Source organism: Giraffa tippelskirchi, chromosome 6 (assembly GCF_054371585.1).
Source record: "Giraffa tippelskirchi isolate mGirTip1 chromosome 6, T2T-mGirTip1v1.2.pri, whole genome shotgun sequence".
Classification (NCBI taxonomy): Eukaryota; Metazoa; Chordata; class Mammalia; order Artiodactyla; family Giraffidae; genus Giraffa; species Giraffa tippelskirchi.
The window spans coordinates 17,209,082-17,232,743 of record NC_137280.1 but is presented as its reverse complement, the minus strand read 5'-3'; positions in this window follow the sequence as shown (position 1 = coordinate 17,232,743).

Here is a 23,662-nt window from a genome sequence, read left to right as displayed (position 1 = left end):
TGGTGCTAAAAAGGCTGCCCTAGACACATGCTGATACAATAGTCACAGACTAGATGTGGCAATTCAAAAATAAATTAAAATTAAGCAAAAATTAAAAATTCAGCCTGTCAATCACATGAGCCACATTTCAAGCACTTTCAAGAGCTTCATAGCCACCTATGGCTAAGTGGTATCGCTAGGCACAGCACAGATCTGGAACATTTCCATCATCACAGGAAGTTCTGTTAGACAGCCTTAGCCGGCACGCCTGCACCCCCCTTGCCAGCCCCCAATCCTGCAGAGCAGCCCGCGCCCGCACAGAGAGCAGGCTTCCTCTGTCCGAGCACCAGTCCTGCTGTTCTGCCTCTAGCTGGCTCCCAGGCTCCCCCGCCTTCTTCAGCTTCTTTTTAAGAACATCCTTGGCTCCTCCTTCGTCCCACATTTTAATCTAATCAGTGAACAGATCAATGTCCTTTACCCACCACCCTCCTTCAGAAAGCGGAGTTCTTTATTTTAGAGCTAGGTGTTGTGCTACATCCTGACTTGCATTGTGAGTTAGGACACATGGGCTTGATTGACACACAGCGTTGTCTTTTACTGTGTATTTCTGGCTGCCTTTTTTTGGCCAAACTGTATGGCAGGGGAGATCTTAGTTCTCAGACCAGACATGGAACCCGTGCTCCCTGCAATGGAAGTGCACAGTCCTAACCACTCAACCACCAGGGAAGTCTCCCTCCTGCTTCACTTCTTTGGGTCTCCCTGGCTTCCCATACCACAAAAAAGAGATATTTGAATATATTTATATGTGTGACTGATTCACTTTGCTGTACACTTGAAACTAACACAGCATTATAAATCAGTTATATTCCAATAAAAAATTTTTTTTAAAAAATGAGATGTTGACTTGATCAGTGATTTTCAACATACACAAAAGGGTATCAGAATCATGGGATGTAGGGAATTCAGGATTTTTTCCAACAGTGTGGTCCAGACTATTCTTGTTCACCTTTATTAAAAGGTATCTGTCCTATGTCACCACTGCCTTCCAGATGACAGAAAACAAACCTGACAGGTCCCCCTCCCCCACCCTCTGAGATCCCAGGTGTGATCTCCTGATCCCGTCCAGGCTCGAATCACTGCTACAAAAGATTTCCTGCTGACGGAAGTGCGTCTCATCCCTGTAGAGTCTTGGGTGGAAAGAAGACTGGCAATGAGCCAGGTGACCTCCCAGATTCATGGCAGTGCTTACGTTCCGTGAGACTATGATTTCTACAAAATGCTGGTGTGAACAGCTCAGCCTCCTCCCTGTGATTCATGCTGCCAAGCAAAGGAAAGGATAATTAGCCTTAAAAATGGGGGAAGGTGGGGGACTGGGGGTGGAGGAGATATGTTGGGTGGTTCTGTCATGAGTCACAGAAATGTTTTGCATAATAGAGTCATTGGGAGATGCCCTGGGTTGCTTGGGGGAGGAGGGGGTGGTCATTCTCCCAGCCCCTCTAGAGCGATGTCTGCAGACTCATGAGATGTCCCAAAGCTCCTCTCGTCCCAGGAGCTCTGTGCACATGTGTTCCCAGCAGAGGAGGCTGTCTGTGTGCCTGACTAAGACCTTCTTCCCTCGTCTCCAGGGCAGTGGGGAAAGTCAACAGAAGTATTAATATTTATCAAGCATCCACTGAGCCTAGAATGGGGTCCGGATGAGGAACAGGGGAAGAGGGGGCAAAAGCCAAGTAACCTTCAGGCCCTGGTCTCCAGAAGCTCTGTGTCCAGGCTTCTACCCCCATATAACTCTTCAGGGGAGAAAGAGAAAGTGTGGAGATGAACAGAAAGCAAGGCCCTGTGGCATGCAGTATCTTTGTTCCCTGATCAGGAATCAAACCCATACCCCTGCAGTGGAAACACTGAGTCTTAACCACTGGACCACTAGGGAAGTCTCCCCCCTTTCCCCCGCCCCCCCCCCCCAATCTCAGTTCTCATTTATTCACTTGCAAAGATTTCTCAGGTGCAGGGGTGATGAGCACACCCAGAGGCTGACAGTTTACTGAGAGGAGTGAGGCTCAGGGCTGCTGTCCCCCATCCCACTCTAAGCTGTTTCTGCTTCACCCTGGTCTGACAGTCCATACTGGTCCAGTGGCCCAGATGATGTCCTAGGAGAATTAGACAGCTCTGTTCAGACCAGATTTCTTCCAACTCCCCTGGAAACTCAGAATCCAGGCTCCAATTCCCATAAAAAGATAAACACACTAGTTTCACGCTTCTTCTTAAATTATATTTCTACAAAATTTCTAACTCAACGGGGATTTTCTATTACCATAGCAACCCCTGTGTGTGAACAGCAGACTCCAGAGAGAAAGGGATGAAAATGCAGTAAGAAGTCCATGTTTCAGAGCAGTGCGTGGAGAGAGGGACTTGGTCGGCCAGGCTGGCTGGCCACAGGGCTGGCCCTGCCAGGAGGGTCTCATCAGGGTCCCCAGGGTATGGTGGTCTGTGGTTTCTTTGCAGCTGTATTTGCCTGTAACTTACACAGCCTGGAGGCCCAAGAAGAGTGACATTGCCCTGGTTTTCACTTGACTGACACAGCACTTTCTACCTCTTTCTTTCTTTTGTTCTTCTGTTTCAGGAGAGCTAGGGAAAGACTCATTTGTTTTCAGATGACGTCATTCGGTGGCATCATTTGAAAGAGACAGGAAGCAAACAAAGCAGAATCCGATACAGGGATGAAACCAAAGAGTCAGAAAAGAATAGCTGCAGCGTCCCAAGGCTAAAAGCATCCTGTCCCCTTCCCTGGTGCAAACAGTCCTTTGGTCACTGTCCCTTCCAGGTCACAAGGCCATGGCTACAAAAAGCCTCCATTCAAGAGGCTTCAGAAACAACTAGAGCAATAAACAAACAGGCAGCATCCCTGGTGGCCAAATCAGGCATGCTCTTCCCCAAGAAATGGTCTGTGTCCCCAGGAAAGGAAATGGCCTACGGACAGCGTTAAGGGAAAACGAGTGGACAATAGCATAGCTGACATCACGCAGGTAAAGTGCTGTCTACAGGGCCTGGATCTTGGGTTTGCTACTTTAAAATGCCACAGAAGTTTTGTTCCCAAGGATAGCTACATAAAAGAGGCAGTGGGATTGCTTTCTCTGGCTCCTGGTCTGTAAAATAAGTTGATTCCTGCGACTGGACTCATCACTGAACTTCTGGAGAATGTTCCCTTGATTTATGTGTGTTAGCAGCTCAGTCATGTCCGACTCTTTGTGACCCTATGGTCTGCAAAGGCTGACCTGCCAGGCTCCTCTGTCCATGGAATTCTCCAGGCAAGAATACCGGAGTGGGTAGCCATTCCCTTCTCCAGGGGATCTTCATAACCCAGGGATCGAACATGGGTCTCTTGCATTGCAGGAAGATTCTTTACTGTCTGAGCCACTGAAGTAATTATATTTAACTCTGTGTGTATGTGTGTGTTTCACTCACATACATATAAAATTTTCCAAACACCCAAATCTCTAAGTGATATAGATGGCGACATTTGCACATGTTTTAGACTCCTACACCCATTCTTCTGACATCAGGGCAGGTAAACACAAAGACTTAAGTCCCGGCAATAACAAAGCACAGAGCATGACAGATGTACCATGACTCACTGCCGGATCTTTGCTTCTGCTGCTCCTTCTCCCTGGAGCCCCTGTCTACACTCTCTTCTTTTGCTGACTCCTGTGCATCCAGAAGTGTATCTCTGAGCCTCCTCTAACACTGAGTTTCTTTGACACCCCCAGGCTTGGTTAGGAGCTTAACCTAAAAGATTTCTTAGGCAATGTGACATTTCCTGCTTGCAATCTGACTAAGCTGCCACTGGGGCATGGAAATAGGTTTGCTAGAATTTGGCAGACAGTGCACAGCAGGAAAACAGAGCAGCAAAAGCAATATAACAAATATTGTCCCTTATCAAACAACTATTGTGGGCAGGGGCAGTACAGAGGGCTAAGGGATTTAGTATCTCATGGAAATTCCCTCCAAGGCAGGTATTCCTGTGCCCAGCTTACAGATAAGAAAACTGAGGCTTAACAAGGGTAAAAAAAAATCCCTAAATGGGGATGAATGTACAGTACAGTGACTCTAGTTAATATTGTATGTGTGCCCTTAATCCTTCAGTCGTGTCTGACTCTTTGCAACTCCATGGACTCTTTGCCCACCAGGCTTCTCTGTTCACTGGATTTTACCAGCAAGAATATTGGAGTGGGTTGCCATGCCCTCCTCCAGGGGACCTTCCCGACTCAGGGATCGAACCCGAGTCTCTTCCTTCTCCTGCACTGGCAGGTGGGTTCTTTACTGCTGTGCCACCTGGGAAGCCCCATAGTTAATATAACTATATCGGATATTTGCCAGTTGGTAAAAAAGGGTGTTTAATATATGTTGCAAAGTGATCATCGTGATAAGTCTTGTTAACATCCATCACATACAAAGTAACAGATTTTTTTTTAACCTTGATGGGAACTTTTAAAACTTTGTTTAGCAACTGTTAATATAAATATATATTTATACTGTGTATGTGATAGGTGCTAAAAAAAAAAGTCGTAAAAGTTCTTGTCAAAAAAAAATCTGTTTCTCTGTATGTGATGGATGTTAACAGGACTTACCGTGATGATCTACTGTGATGATCACTTTGCAACACATTTAAACACCCAGTCCCTGTGTTGACATAATATAATGTTATATGTCAATTATATGTCCATAAAAAAAAAAGATCAGTACTCACTTTATATTTACAACATAGCAGTATAACAGTGAATGAAATAAAGTTGTATCATTAAAAATAAAATACTTCCCTAAGTCAAACAATTATCAGATAGGAAAGCTGGTATTTAAACACAGAAGCTGGGCCAACATCTTTGGTCTCAACTACTGTGCTAAGTTGCTTCCCATGGTGTTCTCTTGGTCCAGGAGTGTAGACAAAGATTCTAAAACAAAGTGATGTGGCCGTTTTGTGCCAGTAGCTTCCTGGCTTCTTTGTAAGCTTTGGTCAAAATCCCGGCCACAACCAATCACAAGCTAGATTCTAAAGAAGCGATGCCAGGCATTGTTGGCTGGAGCAGAGGCCTGGGCAGTCAGCCCCGGGAAGGGGTGCACTTTGCTTAGAGGTCGCTCAGCATTTCTACTTCACGCTCCATTGATTTCTAGCCAGAATGTACACAAGTCCTGAAAGCTGGAAGCTCTGCCTCGGGTTTAATCCACACACAGTCTCTCCTTTTTTTCCTTTTGTTGTTGTTGTTGTTGTTTTAAAATATTTATTTGGCTGCACCAGGTCTTAGTTGCAGAAGATGGGATCTTGGTGCTTTGTGGCATTCGGGATCTAGTTCCCTAACCAGGGATCGAACCACTAGGGTTCCCTGCATTGGGAGCTTGTAGTTTTAGCCACTGGACCACCAGGGAAGTCCCTTTGTTCTGATTCTTGAGGTTTAAGATTATTCTTGTCTTATTCAAAGTTGTTCTTCTAATGAAAATGCCTGAATGCTAATTGGAAAATGTCAGACCCCATCAGTCAGGAAAACAGAGGCCAAAGCGGGCTGTCTGATTCCCCAGACATGTATGGCTTCGCAAGCGGTGCAGTCTCCTGTTCAATGCAAGGAGCTATGTCACTCCGAGAGGTGTCTTGTTGGTCCTCACCCCACCCTCTCCACGTGGCCCCTGGTGAGGTGACAGCTAGAGGCAGCATGAACAGGCTTGCCTCCTCTGCTCGCTACCCGGGGGAGCCTGAGTGAGTCCATTTTGAGTCTTGGGTTCTTTGTCCATAAAATGAGGGCACCAATGCTCCCTCATACAGATGTTGGGAGGATTCAATAAAAGCACATTTGACAGCAATACCTAGAACACAGTGAGTACCCTGGTTCAGTAAATAAATCTGGCGGTAGACTTCAGATCAGCCAACAAGGCAGGTTCAGTTCGAATGGAAATCCTTTGATTCACTTCAAACACCCTTCTGACAATAAAATTCCTATCCTAGACTATGACTCACATGTTTGTAGAGGCAGGAAGTACATAGAGATGAAGTCCCAAGAGAGTGTGGAGACCAGGGGGAAGATGCGGTTGGGAGATGACAGTGGGAGAGGAGTCAGAATTCTATGTGGCTCCACATCATGACTGTATTCGAGGAACACAGAACAAGAACACAGGAATACGAGTTCCCCACCAGCAGCCACGACTGTCTCCTTCGTTAGGAGAATAAAGTGCATTTCTGCTGCAAACCCCAGCCAGATACAAGCATACGTGTCAATGGCCAGAACTGTGTCATCTGATCACTCCCACTTGCAAAGGACACGGTTAATATGGGGATCTAGCCTGTCCAATCATGGCTAAGATGTGAGGGGAGGAGGAGCCTGGCCACACTGGGACCGCTGAGGCCATGGGAGGCTGCTCGCTCGCTGCCCAGCGTGGCGGGGTTCACCCAGGGCTCCTGGAGCTGCCTGCCCTTCTGTGGGATTTCAGCTTGGACTCCCCTCCACACCTCGCCAGCCTGGCTCACCCTTGTTCCTACCTCACAGCTCAGCTCAGCACCTACTCTGCACCCTCTCCAGCATCCTACACAACCTCTCCCGCAGCACACGAGACCCTCGTTAGACTGGGGGCTCTTCTAGGGCAGGTATCGTATCCGTCTTATTTCTCAGCTTTCAGGCCAAGTATCTGCTCATACCCGCTCTCTTTTTTCCGATATCCCATATCCGATTCATAGCAAATCCCACCAAAACCATGGTTGCTAAGATCAGTGACCTATCTTTAAGGTACCCTGGTCAAACAAATGGCAACATCCAATGTTTCACCAAAGGAAAAAGGCCAGTGGGAGCATCCATCCTCCTGCAAGCAGTAAGGGGTGCATTGTTTTCCTGGAGGATTTAAAAGCAACAATAAAACTGACTTAAAGTTAAAAAAAAAAAAAGCAAATCCCACCAGGTCTCTCCTCAAAATCTACCCAGACTTGGGATGCTTGTATCCCATCAGCTCTCCCTTGTATCACTGCTCCAGCCCTACTTCTACCCTTTCCCCCACCCCAACCAGCCGATTGTCACCACAGCAAATCTGTCCCTCCTCAGCTCTGAACCCCCAGATGGCCCCCATTTCACTCTGTGGTGAAGTCAAAGTATTTTATATATAAGACCTATGTGACCTACCCCCATCCCTTATCTCTCTGATCGCATCTCCTACGACTGCCCCCTCACAATCAAAGCCCCTGCCACGTTACTGACTCCTGATCTCACCGAGCACATTCTGCCTCAAGGCCTTTGCACAGCTTTCCCTCTGTCTAGACAGCTCTGCCCCAGATATCTACATGACATGCTCCCTCACCCCCCACAGGTCTTTACTTAAGTCATAATTGCAGAGTGGCCTTCTAGATGCCCCACCAAACACAACCTGTGTACCTCTCCCAGCTGTATTTTTCTTCAGGCATTTCTCTAACATAATCTATATTTATGTGTGTAATTTGGTCCTCTGTCTCTACCACCTTCCCTGTAGATTATAAACTCCACGAAGGCTGTTTGGTTTTCTGCTGTGTAACTGGCACCTAGATCACCCAAGAGTCATTTAACAACTATGGATAAGTGATTGATCAATCCCCTGGTAGCTCAGAGAGTAAAGAATCTGCCTGCAGTGCGGGAGACCCGGGTTCAATCCCTGGGTTGGGAAAATCCCCTGGAGGAGGGCATGGCAACCCACTCCAGTATTCTTGCCTGGAGAATCCCCACGGACAGAGGAGCCTGGTGGGCTACAGTACATGGAGTCGCAAAGAGTCTGACATGACAGCAACTAAGCACAGCACACTCCACCACCTTCCCTGTAAATTATAAACTCCACAAAGGCTGTTTGGTTTTCTGCTGTGTAATTGGCACCTAGATCACCTAAGAGTCATTTAACAAATATGGATAAGTGACTGATTAGATAAATGCATTCCCAGTGAAATGCTTGGTCCATAGAAAACCCAGGGAAAGTATTGAACTCACAAATGACTGACTGAACTGGCAACTGTGGACTGGAGAGAACGGATGTGCTGTGCAGAGGCTCTGGAGAGAAGCTGGCATTAGGACTGTGTGTCTGGAGCCAGGCGTCCCAGCCTTGGGGACAGAGCATGGGGTGGGAGAGGGCTGGGGCGGGGAAGAGGAGAGCGATGACATTCAAGCCATTCATTCCATCCAGGATTAATTTCAATTAACCTCCTGAAAGACAACTCAATTCCGTTTTCTCTTTCATCCTTCAAGTTCAAGTTCTATTAGCAAAAGCTGCTGCCCACGGCATGAATCTTGATTTAGAGGCTAGGAGGAGGACTGTTTCTGTGCAGATGGAGGAAAAACACAAGAATTGGCAGCCCCACTGACTTCGCTGGGTGGGCAGCCAAACAGAGGCCCAGTTGTGCTGGTGTGGAGAATTTACTGTGGCCAAGAGATAAAGCAAGGAGCAGAAAAGGGAAAAGGAAGACGCTGGTGCAGTGCCCAAGCCTGGCCGCTTCTGTAACACAAGCTGTGTCTGTGACCCATTTTAACTGCAGCTGGTCGTGTGTGTCAGAGTCAAATCCAGGCAAATGTGGTGGCTGCTTTTAGAATCCAGCTCCACTTGGATATGTTTGGTACCAGGTTTCTCTCTGTTGCTGTTGTTCAGTTGCCAAGTCGTGTCCGATTCTTTGCGACCCCATGGACTGCAGCACACCAGGCTTCCCTGTCCCTCACCATCTCTTGGAGTTTGCCCACGTGCATCCATTGATCGGTGATGCCATTCAACCATCTCATTCTCTGTCGGTTTCTCTCTCGTGTGTGGTTACTAAAGCTTCATTACCCCCAACCTGGAAGAGACCACGTGTCTCTCCTGCTCAGAGTCAGAACAGGTAAGTAACATCAATCAGATGCAAGGAAGGACTTGACTTTATAGCCACAGGCACCTTTTGAGTCCTGAATATGGATGTAAATAAGCTCCACACAAGGCATCTCCAAAGTGGAAGAAAATTAAGCTCCTGGACATGTGGCCATGAGTGACACTGGACATGGCGGTTGGTAATTTACAATTGTAAAGGTTAAACAAGGACAAGTGAAGGTGGGAAAGCACTGTACAGCTTTAGCAACTCTTAACATTTGCTATGGTTTCAAGTTTTCATTTTTTTTTTTTATAGTCATCTGCAGAGAGAGAATGCAAATCTTATTTTAAAAACTTATCATGTGACTCTATTTACTTAGACTTCCTTTAAATTGTAAAAGACTCACTAAATCTTAAGAATGGCTTCCTGCAAAATACTCTAGGTTAAGACAAACAGGGAGCTTACTTTTATTGATGTTGTAAAATAGGCAACTTAAAAGTGCTTACTGTTTTAGTGGAGGATAAATGGTTGCAAGAGTGGCATAAAATGGGAAGACTCAACTAATGAAGCCTATTCCCATATTTATATAATTATAATTTTATAAGCAAGGTAGCAATGTCAGCAAATTGTACTGAAATTAGGTCTTTATTAATTTTAAAACCGTAAGAAATATGTGGCTGCTGGTGTTTCTGGAGCAGAGCTTAATCAAATTAATACTAAAATCTCACTCTTTCTAATTGCCATAAAATAAAGTTGTTGGCACACTGCCATTGCCAGATTTCCTTGTAAGGAGAACTCTGGTAGCAAACAATTTACAGTCTCATTCGTAGAAATTCCAGGCAGGGGACTTCCCTGGTGGTCCAGCGGCTAAGACTCTGCGCTCCCAATGCAGGGGGCCCACGTTCAGTCCCTGGTCAGGGACCTTGATCCCACATCTCACAACTAAGAGTTCACAAGCCACAGCTAAAGATCCTTCATGCTGCAGTTAAGCCCTGGTGCAGCCAAATAAATAAATGTTTAAAAAGAAAGGAAGAAATTCCAGGCATTTACCTGACCTAGATATTTACTAAATCCTTCAGAAACTTCCTTGGGAGGAAACAGGGGCGGGGTTGGGGGGCAGGGACAGAAAAGTAGAATAAAATTTCCTTTAAAACGTGAAAATGGATCATGAAATAAATCAAAGGTCACATTTGTTTTCAAGTTTGAACAGTTGACTTTGCTAATTTCCTAATCTGATTTTTTTTTTTAAAGTATAATTAACCATCAGAATCCCAGTCCCTCTTAAATATTATTTCTGCCAGATTTCTTTGAAGAAGCCTAGTAAGCAACCAATTTCTATTAAACTGAATTTCCAAATTCACAAAAGGATTACTAGAAGTTGTTTATAAATCACTTTAGCCTTCCACAGAGAATTTTTTGTTAATAAAATAGTAAGCATGGCTATCGGAGAAGGCAATGGCAACCCACTCCAGTACTCTTGCCTGGAAAATTCCATGGACGGAGGAGCCTGGTAGGCTGCAGTCCATGGGGTCACTAAGAGTCAAACACGACTGAGCGACTTCACTTTCACTTTTCACTTTCATGCATTGAAGAAGGAAATGGCAACCCACTCCAGTGTTCTTGCCTGGAGAATCCCAGGGACAGGGGAGCCTGGTGGGCTGCCGTCTATGGGGTCACACAGAGTCGGACACGACTGAAGCGACTTAGCAGCAGCAGCAGCAAGCATGGCTATATGCCACATAGCATCATAAATACAGCCACAATTGTCCCAGAGTTTTTGGGATAATCCTGATTCAAGTCATTTTATTTTTTCCACTGAGGAAATTGGTTAAATGTGTAGCTCAATGAGATTTAAATTTTATGCGCTTTCTTTTTCATTAAAACCAAATTCAGAGAAATTAGCAAGAATACTTGGTGAGACCACATGTGTTATTTTTGAGTCTGGAAATACTGTCACGGTGGCTACAAACTTTTTATTGAGAGCTATACTACTGGAGTTGATGGGATCATTTTAATTTCTTCCAGTTTGTCTGAAAGAAAAATTCTACCCCAGGTAGAAGAAACATGCCAAGTCTCCTTTGCAACTAGATGGCAAATATGACTTTAGCAGGATCGCATTCCCAGATCATGGGATAAAGCCCCGGAGACAGGAGATGCCCAGGCTAAGGGACCCGAGGCACCAAGGTCCAGCTGAGGCTCCAAGCTAACCAGTGGGCTGCTCTGTTGCCTCACCTGCCAAATGAGCCTGAAAATATCTTCTTCCCCCTTGAATTTTTGCAAGATCACATGTAATGTCTGTGAAGCTGTTCTGTTGTGAACCAAGCTGGGAGCCAGGTACCCTGAACCCGAGGGCCTGAGAACCTGGACAGGAGCCTGGCTGAGACGCCTGTGTAGCTGAGCTGGGCTGAGAGGCCACAGGAGCAGAAAGGCTGGGGCACAGGGCGGCCTCTTGGCTGCAGGAGAAGCTGGGAGGGCAGTGCAGGGCCGAGCACCACAGGCCCATGCCTGGGGGCCTGCTGCCTCCACTCAGATCCCAAGATCTGGAGTGAGCTGTATGTCCCTTGAACTACAAACTTGTCCTTAGCTATCCTGGGGGAGATGCCCTGTGGGACCCTTAGGAAGAGCACCCGGGGCTATAAACTGTAAGGTACTCAGGTGCCCCCTCCTCTTCTTTCGTAAGTTCACATTAATGAATTAAAAAAGTAATTAATAGCATTCCTCCTCTCTCTCCATCCACCCTCTCCCCAATTCTCATCCCTGCCTTTAAGAACCCACTTCCCATCCTCCTGGGGAGAAAGCTCTCTCTGTTGACTGAGGATCACATGAACCATGGCAAAATGTTCCCAGTTAACACCCTGAGCTCCCTTTATAAAGGAAAGGAAATTTCGTGATCAGAACCAGATTTGATGAGTCACCAGCATACACCTGTGTACAATTAAAACTTCCTCTCATCCAACCAACTGTGGATCCATACGTATGTGTAGTATGTAGCAGTTGGCTGAACACAGTGTAGCCTTGGATACCAGGAAACCCAACTTTCTCAGTCTTGTTGCTAAGGCAACGGGATGGTGTGGGTGCGGGTTGCCCCGCGTGTGTGTCTCCATGCCGTGCTGCCAGCAGGGGGACATGGGACGGGGGTCGGGGAGAGACGTACCCATCCCTCCAGGGCTTCATCTGAAAAGGCCACAGGAACAACACAATATCCTGTGTCACCAATGGCCAGAAAGATTCTAAGGGGGACCCTACGACACACTCCTAGAGGGTGCAAGGCAGTCAGGAGGAAGGTTGTGGGGAGGCACAGATGGTGAGCCGAGGTGGGATGAAGGACAGGGATGCTGGTGAACTGGGGAGTCTGGGATAGAGGGGGACAGGCGCTATCTTGTGAGGTGAAGGCTGGATCCAGAATATCACTGGCACAGAATGAGACCATCCGGAACGTAGTCCCAGCCACAAAATTCACGCCAGCCATTATGCGTGTTAGCCTGGTTAATCCTACAACGAACCCCCAGCGTGTGGTTGAAAGGTGAAACTGAAGGTTTTTAGAATATTCTAAAGATCAGATAGGAGACAAATATATTAAAAGGAGAAAGCACCCACCTCTACTCTGCTACTAGTTTGATCAGAGATCCCAGGTTTACTGTTTCCATCAGATTTGACCCGCAGAGCCCAACATCCCCTGCAGGTGCAGGAAGGGGACAGCCCTTACTCTCCTTCAGGGCCTGGCATGTGGACTCACACTCATGTGCCCTCAAACCAGACAGTGTCTCCGGTCTTCATGGCCTTGAATCATCTGTCTCCAATCTATTATTTATGACTGGTATTATTTTGTTAAGATCTATAACTTTTTCTAAGATATAGGAACTTCACTAATGGCACAGTGGATAAGGAACCACTTGCCAATGCAGGGGACACAGGTTCGATCCCTGTTCTGGGAAGATTCCGCATGCAGGGGAGCAACTAAGCCCATGCACCACCACTACTGAGCCCATGCTCTAGAGCCCGAGAGTCACGTCTACTGAGCCTGTGTGCTGCAACTACTGAAGCCTGAGGGCCTAGAGCATGTGCCCTGAAACAAGAGAAGCCGCTGCAGTGAGAAGCCCGTGCACCTCGACAGAGAAAGGCCACTGCCACTGCTTGCTGCAACTAGAGAAAACCCGCCCAAAGCACCAAAGACCTAGCACAGCCAAACACAAATAAAACAAATTTTAAAAATAGAATCTAAAAATAAATAAAAAAATTTTAAAGATATAGGAAGTTCACAAAGACACACAGGCAATGGGTCATTAAAGTAATCATTAATGAAAAATTCGTAAAATTTTGGATACAGTGGTAGGTCCTTCAGATAGGAAGGCTTGTATAGGAAGAATCTAAACTGAAGATGCGTGTGCTTGTGTGCTTAGCCACTAAGTCGTGTCTGACTCTTTGTGACCCCATGGACTGTAGCCCGCCAGGCTCCTCTGGCCATGGGAGTCTCCAGGCAAGAATACTGGAGTGGGTTGCCATACCCTCCTCCAGGGGATCTTCCTGACTCAAGGATCAAATCCAGGTCTCCCGCATTGCACGTGGATTCTTTATCGTCTGAGCCACCAGGGAAGCCCAAACTGAAGATAGTTGCTAAAATTAAACCCAAAATCTAGATCTGAGCTTTATAGCCACCAAGACTAAGCCAGTAACGCAGTGATGTTGTAATGATCTCACAGACGTTAAAGATGTCAGTCACTGCGCCTTATGCCTACTGACTCTGCAGAGGATGCTATCTGTGTCCAGGGCCCTTGCTGCCCTCTTGAGTCCACTGTCACTCATGTCCACAGCCAACAAGATGAAAGGAATCCTTCCACAAACTGGCACCCTTTCAGGTAGCAATTACCTTTCAGGTAGCAATTACCTTTGAGGCCCAGCCTTTGAGGTGCCAAGCTCTGTGTTCTGGGGACACAGTGGTGAACGAGAGCATCAAGTCTCTTTCCTTTTGACGTTTATAATCCACAGGGAAGAAAACTCTGAAAAAGAATTCCCTTTTGACCTAGCAGCATTGGATGAACTGGACCAATCAGAGTCTTGTCTCAGAACCAGGGGGTTAGACATTGACCAGGGGACCCAGGCAGCTGAGAGAGCATGGAGGCCTGGAGGTGAGAAGGTGCCACCATTGTAAAGTCAAAAAACCCTAAGTCAAGCCATCATACATCGGGGACCATCTGTACACTAAACGTCTTAGTCCATTTGGGCAGCTATAACAAAATACTACAGACCAGGTGGCTTATAAGCAGCAGAAATTTACTCCTTGAAGTTCAGGGTCATGGTGCTGGCATGGCTGTATTTGGCGAAGGAAAGCCCCCTTCTTGGGTTGCAGATTGCCTACTTCTCACTGTGTCCTCACATGGTGGGAGATGCTAGGGATCTCTCTGAAGACTCTTATAAAAGCACTAATCCCTGTCAGTAGAGCTCTGCCCTCATGAACTAAGCAGGCCCCACCTTCTAATACCATCATCTTTGGAAGCTAGGATTGCACCATATGAATTTGGGGGTGGGTGGTGGACACAAACATTCAGACTGTAGCACTATATGACCTCTCAAGCCTAATATGGTGAATGTCCCTCATTTGGGCCCTCCAGCAGTCATTTGTTCTCTCCCAGTACTTAAATAGAGCAGATTTTCCTCTGGGAAATCAGTTCCTTCTCCAGTCTCATCCTGTGCTCTGGGTGGAATGGTGGAGCATGTGACCTAGGTCTAGACCAATCAGAGCACCCCATTCCCTAAGCCCAGAGATTAGACCCAATCAGAGTCCATGAGATTCAGTGGTGACCATTGCAGGGACTTCTGGGTAAGAGACCACTCTATTTGCTGGACTGGCAGTTGGAGGAGTGTGAGGAGCAACTGCAGCCATCTCGCAGTGCCGTGGAGCTAAAGGATAAAGTCAACACACAGGGCAGTAGACCCAAAAGATGGGGAGAATACCTGGGCCCTGATCACCGTGTTTGAGGTCCTCTCAAAGCTGTGCCTGAAACCAAACTCTTCTGAACTTTAGGTGATCCAAGAAATTTCCTTTTTGTTCAAGCCAGGCTTTGTTTTATAATTTTCATTCTGTTTGTCTGTTGTCATAGGCAAGTGAAATACCCCTAAATAAAATGATATAGCTTATCTGATGTTGGGATGAGACACAGAAGTGAAGATAAATATCGGTAAGCAAGTAACAAGGTCGCACATGTTGGGATGGCCTGATTGAAATGTGGAGGGGCTTGGGTGAGAGGTACAAGTTATGTGGATTTAGTAGTGATCAATCAAAATAAGGCATAAGTGAAGTGCTCATAGCTTTCCTTTTTGTTTTCCACGTGGTTAAACATTTTGTGATTTTTGTATACTATTGCAGAAATATATAATTTGACTTTTTATTTAATAACTTATAGCACTGGCTTAATTTCTTTGCACAGTTCTATTGTATTTCCAAAAATCTAAAGAGAGGAATATATCTCACACACACACACACACACACACACACACACACACACATCCCACTTTATCTGCTCCCCCATGCTGCGTTTATGTGGTGTAGATTCTGTTTAGGCACATTTTATTTTCCCTTTCCATGTCAAGCATCCACAGCAGAAAAGTTCTCTACATGTGTGCTGGTTTGTCCCCAAACCTGCCCCTATTTGACTGGCTGGCTCATCACTAACCACTATCCTCTCCTCCCTCTTAAGGATCCCTGGTGGTCCAGTAAGACTTTTCCATGTCTTCCTGGTGTCAGATAGGGTGCCTATAATATAATTAGCACTCAGTAAATATTTGTTGTATAGAGGAATATTGACATAAAATTTAGAAGTAGTTTTTATTATACAAAAGACATAAGGATATTGGGGTGGGGAGGGGGTTCAGGAAGGAGGGGACACGTATGCCTATGGACGATTCATGTTATGTTTGACAAAAGCCATCACAATACTGCAATTATCCTCCAATTAAAATAAATAAATTAAAAAATATATATGTACATGTCTCTCTATCAAAGAGTTTAGCCAGAAAAAGAACTAAGTTTTAGGAGTGTGTCAGATGGGGCTCCCCTGGTAGTTCAGCTGGTAAAGAATTCGCCTGTGATACAGAAGACCTGGGTCTGGGAAGATCCGCTGGAGAAGGGAAAGGCTATCCACTCCAGTATTCTTGGGCTTCTCTTCCCTGGTGACTCAGCTGGTAAAGAATCTGCCTGCAATGCAGGAGAACTGGATTTGATCCCTGGTTTGGGAAGATCCCCTGGAGAAGGGAAAGGCTACCCACTCCAGTATTCTGGCCTGGAGAATTCCATGGACTGTATACTCCTGGGGCCGCAAAGAGTTGGACACGACTGAGCAACTTTCACTTTCAGATGATTTAACAAAATATACAAATTTCAATAATGCAAAGTAGACAAATAATGCAATATAAACCACACTTTCATGGCCCCAGATATCTTGACCGGGTGCTGTTAATGCTTAGATGGAATCCAATTCAAAAGGGCAGGGATTGTATTGGTCTTTTCCATGTCTTCCTGGTGTCAGATAGGGTGCCTATAATATAATTAGCACTCAGTAAATATTTATTGTATAGAGGAATATTGACACAAAATTTAGAAGTAGTTTTTATTATACAAAAAACATAAAGATATTCTTGGTATTACAAAATAATTATCTGATTTTTTTCACCTTCAAATGCCTTTATATCTCATTGCTGACCTCAGGAGATATTTTCTTCTGACTTTAACTATTACTGTGTTTACATTCTATTATAAATTCCATAAGGTTAAGGACTTTTTCTGTATTAGTCACTTCCGTATCCCCATGAGTGAGCCCAAGGCTTGGTGAAGAGTAAGCACTCCATAAATATTAGCTGTTGTGTTTCTTTTTTACAACCCAATGAGAGCATTTGCCAACTGGCAATTTTGTGATTGTCAAAAAGATTTGCAGCTCTTACCTGCTTTCAAGACTCTTTAGCTAGCTTAACTCTTTAGATGCCAGTGAAATACAACAAGTTGCCTAACTTTGGGCCAGACATGCACTTACAGCTTTTATAAATACAAGAATAAAGTGCCAATGAGAGTACCATAGTTCTTGGCTATGGGACTTAGAAAACAAGAGTTCCATAAGTACTCAATGGACATGAATCTGAGCAAACTCCGGGAGACAGTGAAGGACAGGAAAGCCTGGCATGCTGCAGTCCATGGGGTCGCAAAGAGTTGGACACAACTTAGTGACTGAACAACAACAAAGCACTTAAAAAGTCAATAAATCTGCCTCTCAATAACAGAAAAAAAATAACTTTGGCAGCTCTCTCACCAATTCTACTTTCTCATCTAAGAGAAAGTGTTTTCTAAGTATTTGTTCTTTTGAGAGCCTACAGATGGCAATGCCTTAAAAACCTTTTTAATACTAGTAACACACCGCATGATCCTAACCAAATTCCAAATGCGATCAATTGACTAGACTTGGAAGCTCGGATGCTCAACAAAGTACATGCCAAGTGCTTGTCAATTACATTCTGAAATAGGAGGCAAAGATGCGAATGGAAAAGGCTCTCCAAATAAAGCAATCACATGGAGGAAAGTACAGTGACAGGAAGGAACAAGGTTTGCTTGGGTGGCATGAAATAGACCAGTATAAATACAACAGTTCTTAAACAAGAGATAAGATGGGATGTGTGGCTTGGGCTCATGAATTCCTATCAAAGACCTTAAATGGCATGTAATTTAGCTAGCTATTGTTGTGTAACAAATCACCATAAAACTCAGTGACTTAAAACAATAGGCACTTACTTTTGCCCATGACGATAATTGTGCCATGAAGTGCTTTTGTCTTGGCTGAGCTCACTCATAGTGGATTGGGTGAGCAGCTCTGCTAATCTTGGCTGGTTTCTCACATCTGTTTGGTAATTGGCTGGCTATTGGCTTGTACAAGAAAGAGTTAATGTTGTAGGCTTGATATTTCTGTTTAGAAGGACCTACTCGCAGAGCTGCCCCTTGGCTGGGAACTTGGTTTTTGGAGTGGCCCTTGTGTTATTAACTGTATTAGTTTTCTATTGCAGATGCAGTGTTAGTGTTAGCAGCTCAGTTGTGTCCGACTCTTGCGACCCCATGGACTATAGCCCACCAGGTTCCTCTGTCCATGGAATTCTGGTATGGGTTGCCATTCCCTCCTCTAGAGGATCTTCCCAATCCAGGGATTAAATCTGGGTCTCCTGAATTGCAGGCAGATTCTTTACCATCTGAGTCATCAAGGAAGCCCCAGATGTAACAAATTGCAAAAATACAGTGGCTCAACACAATATGTTTTTCTTATTTTACAGTTCTGGAGGTCAGAAGTCTGAAACAGGTCAGCAGGACTGTATTCTTTCAAAGGCTCTAGACAGTAATCCATGTCCTTGCCTTTTCAAACTTCAGAAGCCGTCTGCATTCCTTGGCTCATGACCCCTTCTCCTCCATCTTCAAAGCAACTTCAAATCTCTTCCTTTCTCTCTAGCTTTGCTTCTGTCATCACATCTCTTTTGACTCTGATCCTAGATAATCTGCGAAAATCTTCCCATCTCAAGGTTCTTAGCCACATACGCAATATCCCTTTTGCCATGTGTGGCACCAGAATAACAGGTTCTGGGCATTAGGACATAAACATATTCAGGTTCTTCAGGTTCATTTACTGATGATGGAGAATATGATAAATGAAGAGCAGGAAATTTTAGAGATACAGTTAGAAAGCTATGGGCAATTGTTCAGGGATACGATAATCAGTGATTGGTGTATCAGACACAGAAAAACAAGTTATCTATTTGTAACTGATGAAACACTGAGTTAACCAAGACCAGTTTGGTAGAGCTTGTGGTATTTATACTTAGTCGCTCAAATATTTATTGAATGTGTACTATGTGGTAGGAGTACAACAGCGAATAAATAGACATGTCTCAATACCATGGAGATTATCTTCTGGTTGGATATTTCTAAGAAGGGAACATTTAAGCTGAGCCCTAAAGAATTAGGAAGAGGCAATCTTACACAAGAAAGGGGGGTTCCATGGAGAGGAAATGGCATGCACAAACCCCTGGGGTTGGGATGAATGTGGTCCTTTGTAAGTGCAGTCAAATTCCAGTGTGACTGAGATTCCCCTGGTGGTCCAGTGGCTAAGATGCCATACTCCCTATGCAAGAGGTCTGGGTTCAATCCCCAGTCAGGGAACTAGATCCCACATGCAGCAACTAAGAGCTTGCATGCTGCAACTAAAGATCCTGCATACCACAACTGAGACCAGCTCAGCCAAATAAACAAATAAAAATAAATATATATATATATATTTAAATTCATTGTGACTGCAGTGTAGAGACTGAGAGGAAGGGTGCATCTAATGTGGCAAGGAAGGTAAACATGCTAGTCCACATAGAAAGATTTTCCTGGTCACAATAACAAGTCTAGATTTCATCATAAGTATAACAAGAAGTCACTGAAAGGTTTTATGTTTTCAAAATGATAACTCTAGTGTTGAGAGGCAAGGGTGGAATTGAGAAAATTAGAGACTTGTTACTCATGTGGTCCACAGATCAGCAGCACAAATTGACTTGAGAGTTGGTTGGGAATGCAGAATATTGGTTCCTCTCCAAGCCTGGAATCAGAATCTGCATTCTAACAAGATTCCCAAGTGATTCATTTTCACATTAAAGTTTCAGAAGCTCTAAGTTGGAAGACCATGGTAGCTTGGCCTAGCAAAGTGGCTGGGAGATGGAAAAGTAGAAGGGATATCTTACACATAGTCACAGGCATGCAGAATTTGCACTAGAATTAAAAGCTGGTATCAGGAGGACAGGGCTTCCCAGGTGGCGCTAGTGGTAAGGAACCTACCTGCCAATGCAGGAGACATAAGAGAAATGGTTCGATCCCTGGGTTGGGAAGATCCCCTGGAGGAGGGCATGGCCACCCACTCCAGTATTCTTGCCTGGAGAATCCCATGGACAGAGAAACCTGGCGGGCTACAGGCCATAAGGTCACAAAGAGTCATGACTGAAGCGACTTATAGACACACGTGGACGCACGCACACACATAAGGAGGACAATGTTCAAAACAAAGAGGAATATTAGTTAGATGCAGGCATGGAACCTTGAGTCTTCTGTGTCAGAGATGTTTTCAGGCAGAAGTCCAGTACCCTGGAGAGCTCCTATAAACCAACAGTTTTCTAAAGATAAAAGTCTAAGAGTCTATACAGAGAGCCTTTTAAACTCAAAACCTTGAAGTCATCCTTGACTGTATTTTCATGGTGAAGCTCTGATGATAACTGGATTAAGTTCTCTGATTCCTGGAACTCAACTTCAGTACCCAAAGAACTCTCTGTTCCACACGATAGAACAACCATGTGTCTGTTCTGTCTTGTGTATTCTAGTGAGGCTATAATCTTGAAGGAGGCCAAAAGCCTGGGATGAGGTGGAGGTGAGAGGGAGGCACCTTTTTGAATATCATTTTCTCTCAAGGACCCCCCTCTCTCCTGGACAGGAGCTGGAGTTTGGCCTGGGTTCAGGGATTTAACGCCAAAATAGAAACCATTAGAGCACTAACTGTAGTGATAATTCTGAAAATGGAAAAGGGCCAGATTTGGGGGAGCCTATGAAGGAAAAATTAGTGGAACTTGGTGAAGGGCAGGGATAGAGTGAGTATAAATTACCAGGACCCTTGATTACTGCCAGGGTCCTCCTATAACTCTCATCTGTCCTGCCTAGAATTGTATGTAGCAATATACAAAATTCCACTAAAACCCCACTGACCCAAAGAGATACCAATCATGTTACTTCCACTAAAATGATTAAAGTGAAAGACAAGTATAAGTGAAGATGTGGAACAACTAACTTCATATAGTGCTGGTAGGAATGTAAAAGGGCTTCCCAGGTGGCACTAATAGTAAAGAACCTGCCTGCCAATGCAGGAGACATAAGAGTTGTGGGTTCGACCCCTGGGTCAGGAAGATTCCCTAAAGGAGGGCACGGCAACCCACTCCAGTATCCTTGCCTGGAAAATCCCACAGACAGCGGAGCCTAGAGAGTTACAGTCCATGGGGTCACAAGAGTCAGACATGACTGAAGTGACTTAGTACAGCACAGCACGCAGGAATGTAAAATGGTACAACCATGATTTAAAGAGGTCTGACAGTTTCTTCTGAAGTTAAATAGACACTTAGTGTGTGATCTAGCAATTCTACTTTTAGGTAAAAGATACTTCCTCAAAAAGACTTTTACAGGGATCTTTAAAGCAGCTTTATTCATAATAGCCAAAAACTAGAAACCACTCAAGATGTCCCTCAACAAGGGAAGAGACACACAAATTACAGTACATTTGCACAATGGAATATTACTCAGCAATAAAAAATAGCAGAAGGCAGAAAAAAACACAAAAACAAGAATAAATCTCAAAAACATTATGGATAAACAAATTGTGGTACATTTATATAATGAAATATTAGTCAGCAATTAAAATAAGCTGTGGGTACATGCAACAACAAGGATAAATCTCAAAAACAAGAATCCAGGCACAGAAAAAGTAGATCAAAAAAGGGCACAATGCGTGATTCCATTTATAGGAAGTTCCAGAAAACAAAAAAAAACCTAATCGATGGTTTCAGAAGATAAGAAAATTGCTGCCTAGTGAGTGGGGCAGGAATTGAAGGGGAAAGAAGACAACTTTCGGGGTGACAGAAATATTCTATATGTTATTTGGGGGGTTGGTTAGGTATATGTGTATGTGTATTAGTCACTCAGTCATGTCTGACTCTTTGCAACCCCATGGATTGTAGCTGCCAGGCTCCTCTGTCCGTGGAACTCTCCAAGCAAGAATACTGGAGTAGATTGCTATTTCCTTCTACAGGGGATCTTCCCGACCCAGGGATTGAACTCAGGTCTCTTGCATTGAAGGCAGCTGCTTAACTGTCTGAGATACTTTACCATCTGGTTTAGGTATACACTGAAGATCTCTGAGTATTATTGTATATAAATTTTACCTGAACGAAACTAAAATTTTAATTAGCAACAAAAATTCCATTATCTTCAGTTCAAGGGCACATATATCTCTATCTGCTGGATTGTTTCACTAGAGAAAAATCTGTGAGGGATACTCAACAATCTTTGTGGTCTGGAAAGAATGTGGCAGAGGGGCCGGCAGTTTGCCCAAATAGCTGATGCAAAGCTCAAGACAACTGGGCTTAATGAAATCTTTCATGCAGGCTTAGAACGATGCCCGTAACGTGTAACCGTGAAATCGTAACATCCCCATTGGAGCCTGTGTGTCATTAGAAATCCCATGCAGAGTGGACCAGCAGCTCCTTCTAAGCCACAAGAGCCTGAGGAATTGCTCAGCTGTTCTTTCAGGCAGTTCTGATTTCAATGGCAACTGGATGAGGGGGAAAAACCTCAGGTTTTCAATGTGGCAAAAACTCAGTCCAGTATAAAGGGCCCACAAAAAAGACGACAGAATAATAAAGCCCATGCTCCCAGATCTACTCTTCAGTATCTATCACCAGTTTAGTCCCAATTCCAGTTGAGCTCTCACACGAAGTGATTAATTCAACCAACATGTGGTAAGTGTTTGCTATGAATTAGGTGTCATGCCACATACTTGGAATGCAGGTAAAAGACAAATCTGATCCTTTAAAACTCAGAATGGGTACTTGTATGGCCATAACTGGGCTTTCCAGGTGGTACTAGTGGTAAAGAACCAGCCTGCCAATGCAGAAGATGTAAGAGACATGGGTTCGGTCCTTGAGTTAGGAAGATTCCCTGGAGAAGGGCATGACAACCCACTCCCGTATTTGTGCTATGGGCATAACTGAATCACTTTGCTGTACATCTGTAACTAATATATCATTGTTAATCAACTATACTCCAATACAAAATGAAAAATTTTTTAAAAGAATAAACTCAGTCTGATGCAATTAGCTGCTATCACATCCCTCATCTAATTTGATCCTTACAACCTCTCTGAAAGGTAAGTAAAGCAGGAAAAATTACCACTCCCATTTCACAAATGAGAAAGTTAAGGTTCAAGAGAAATTTCAATGATTTGCCCAAAGCCACATAGCAAGTAGTAAAGTTGAGATTTGAATTCAGGTGTTCTCGTGCTGTGGAGAGGGGAATGGCAACCCACTCCAGTATTCTTGCCTGGAGAATCCAACGGACAGAGAAGCCCGGTGGGCTACAGTCCACGGGGTCACAAAGAGCTGGACATGACTGAGCAATCAACAGGGTATCAGGGTTCTTGGGCTGGGTCCGATGTTCTTTCCAATGCATGATGAAGATGTATATAAAACAGGTATGCGTCTTTTCTCTACTATAAGTGTATTGACATCTTGGGTCTGAAGAATGTTGGGACTCATAAGCACAGAACTGGTGGGGGAGGAAAGGAATTGGGGCCAGGCTGTACTTAGTTCTCAAGGAGACATCCAGTTTGTTACCTTACACTGTCTGACTGGACACAGGGAGCAGGCTTGGCCCAGAAAGGTGATCCATGTGCACAGCGATGTGATCTGACGGATAAATCTGATGGATGGATGCTGGATGTTTAACCAGGTAGGTAGTTGGAAGTTAATTAACTTCCATCCACTGTCCATTGACAGTGTCATTCATAAGTCCCTGATCTACAGGTAAGAGTCGCAGGAGTCCCAACAAGACAGGGAGAGCATCATAGTCCCAGCCAATTAGGAGCACGTTCAGAGCAGCTCTCCACATCTCTGTCCAAGTTCTTGGTCAAAATCAACAGATTCTGATTCTAACTCCTTTAAGCAAAAAGTAATTTGTTAAAAACACAGATGGTTCACAAGTCTATGGAAAACGTGAGAACATTCAGCCCTCAGAAGGGAGAGGAATTTGGGCAATTCTGAGAATTCAGG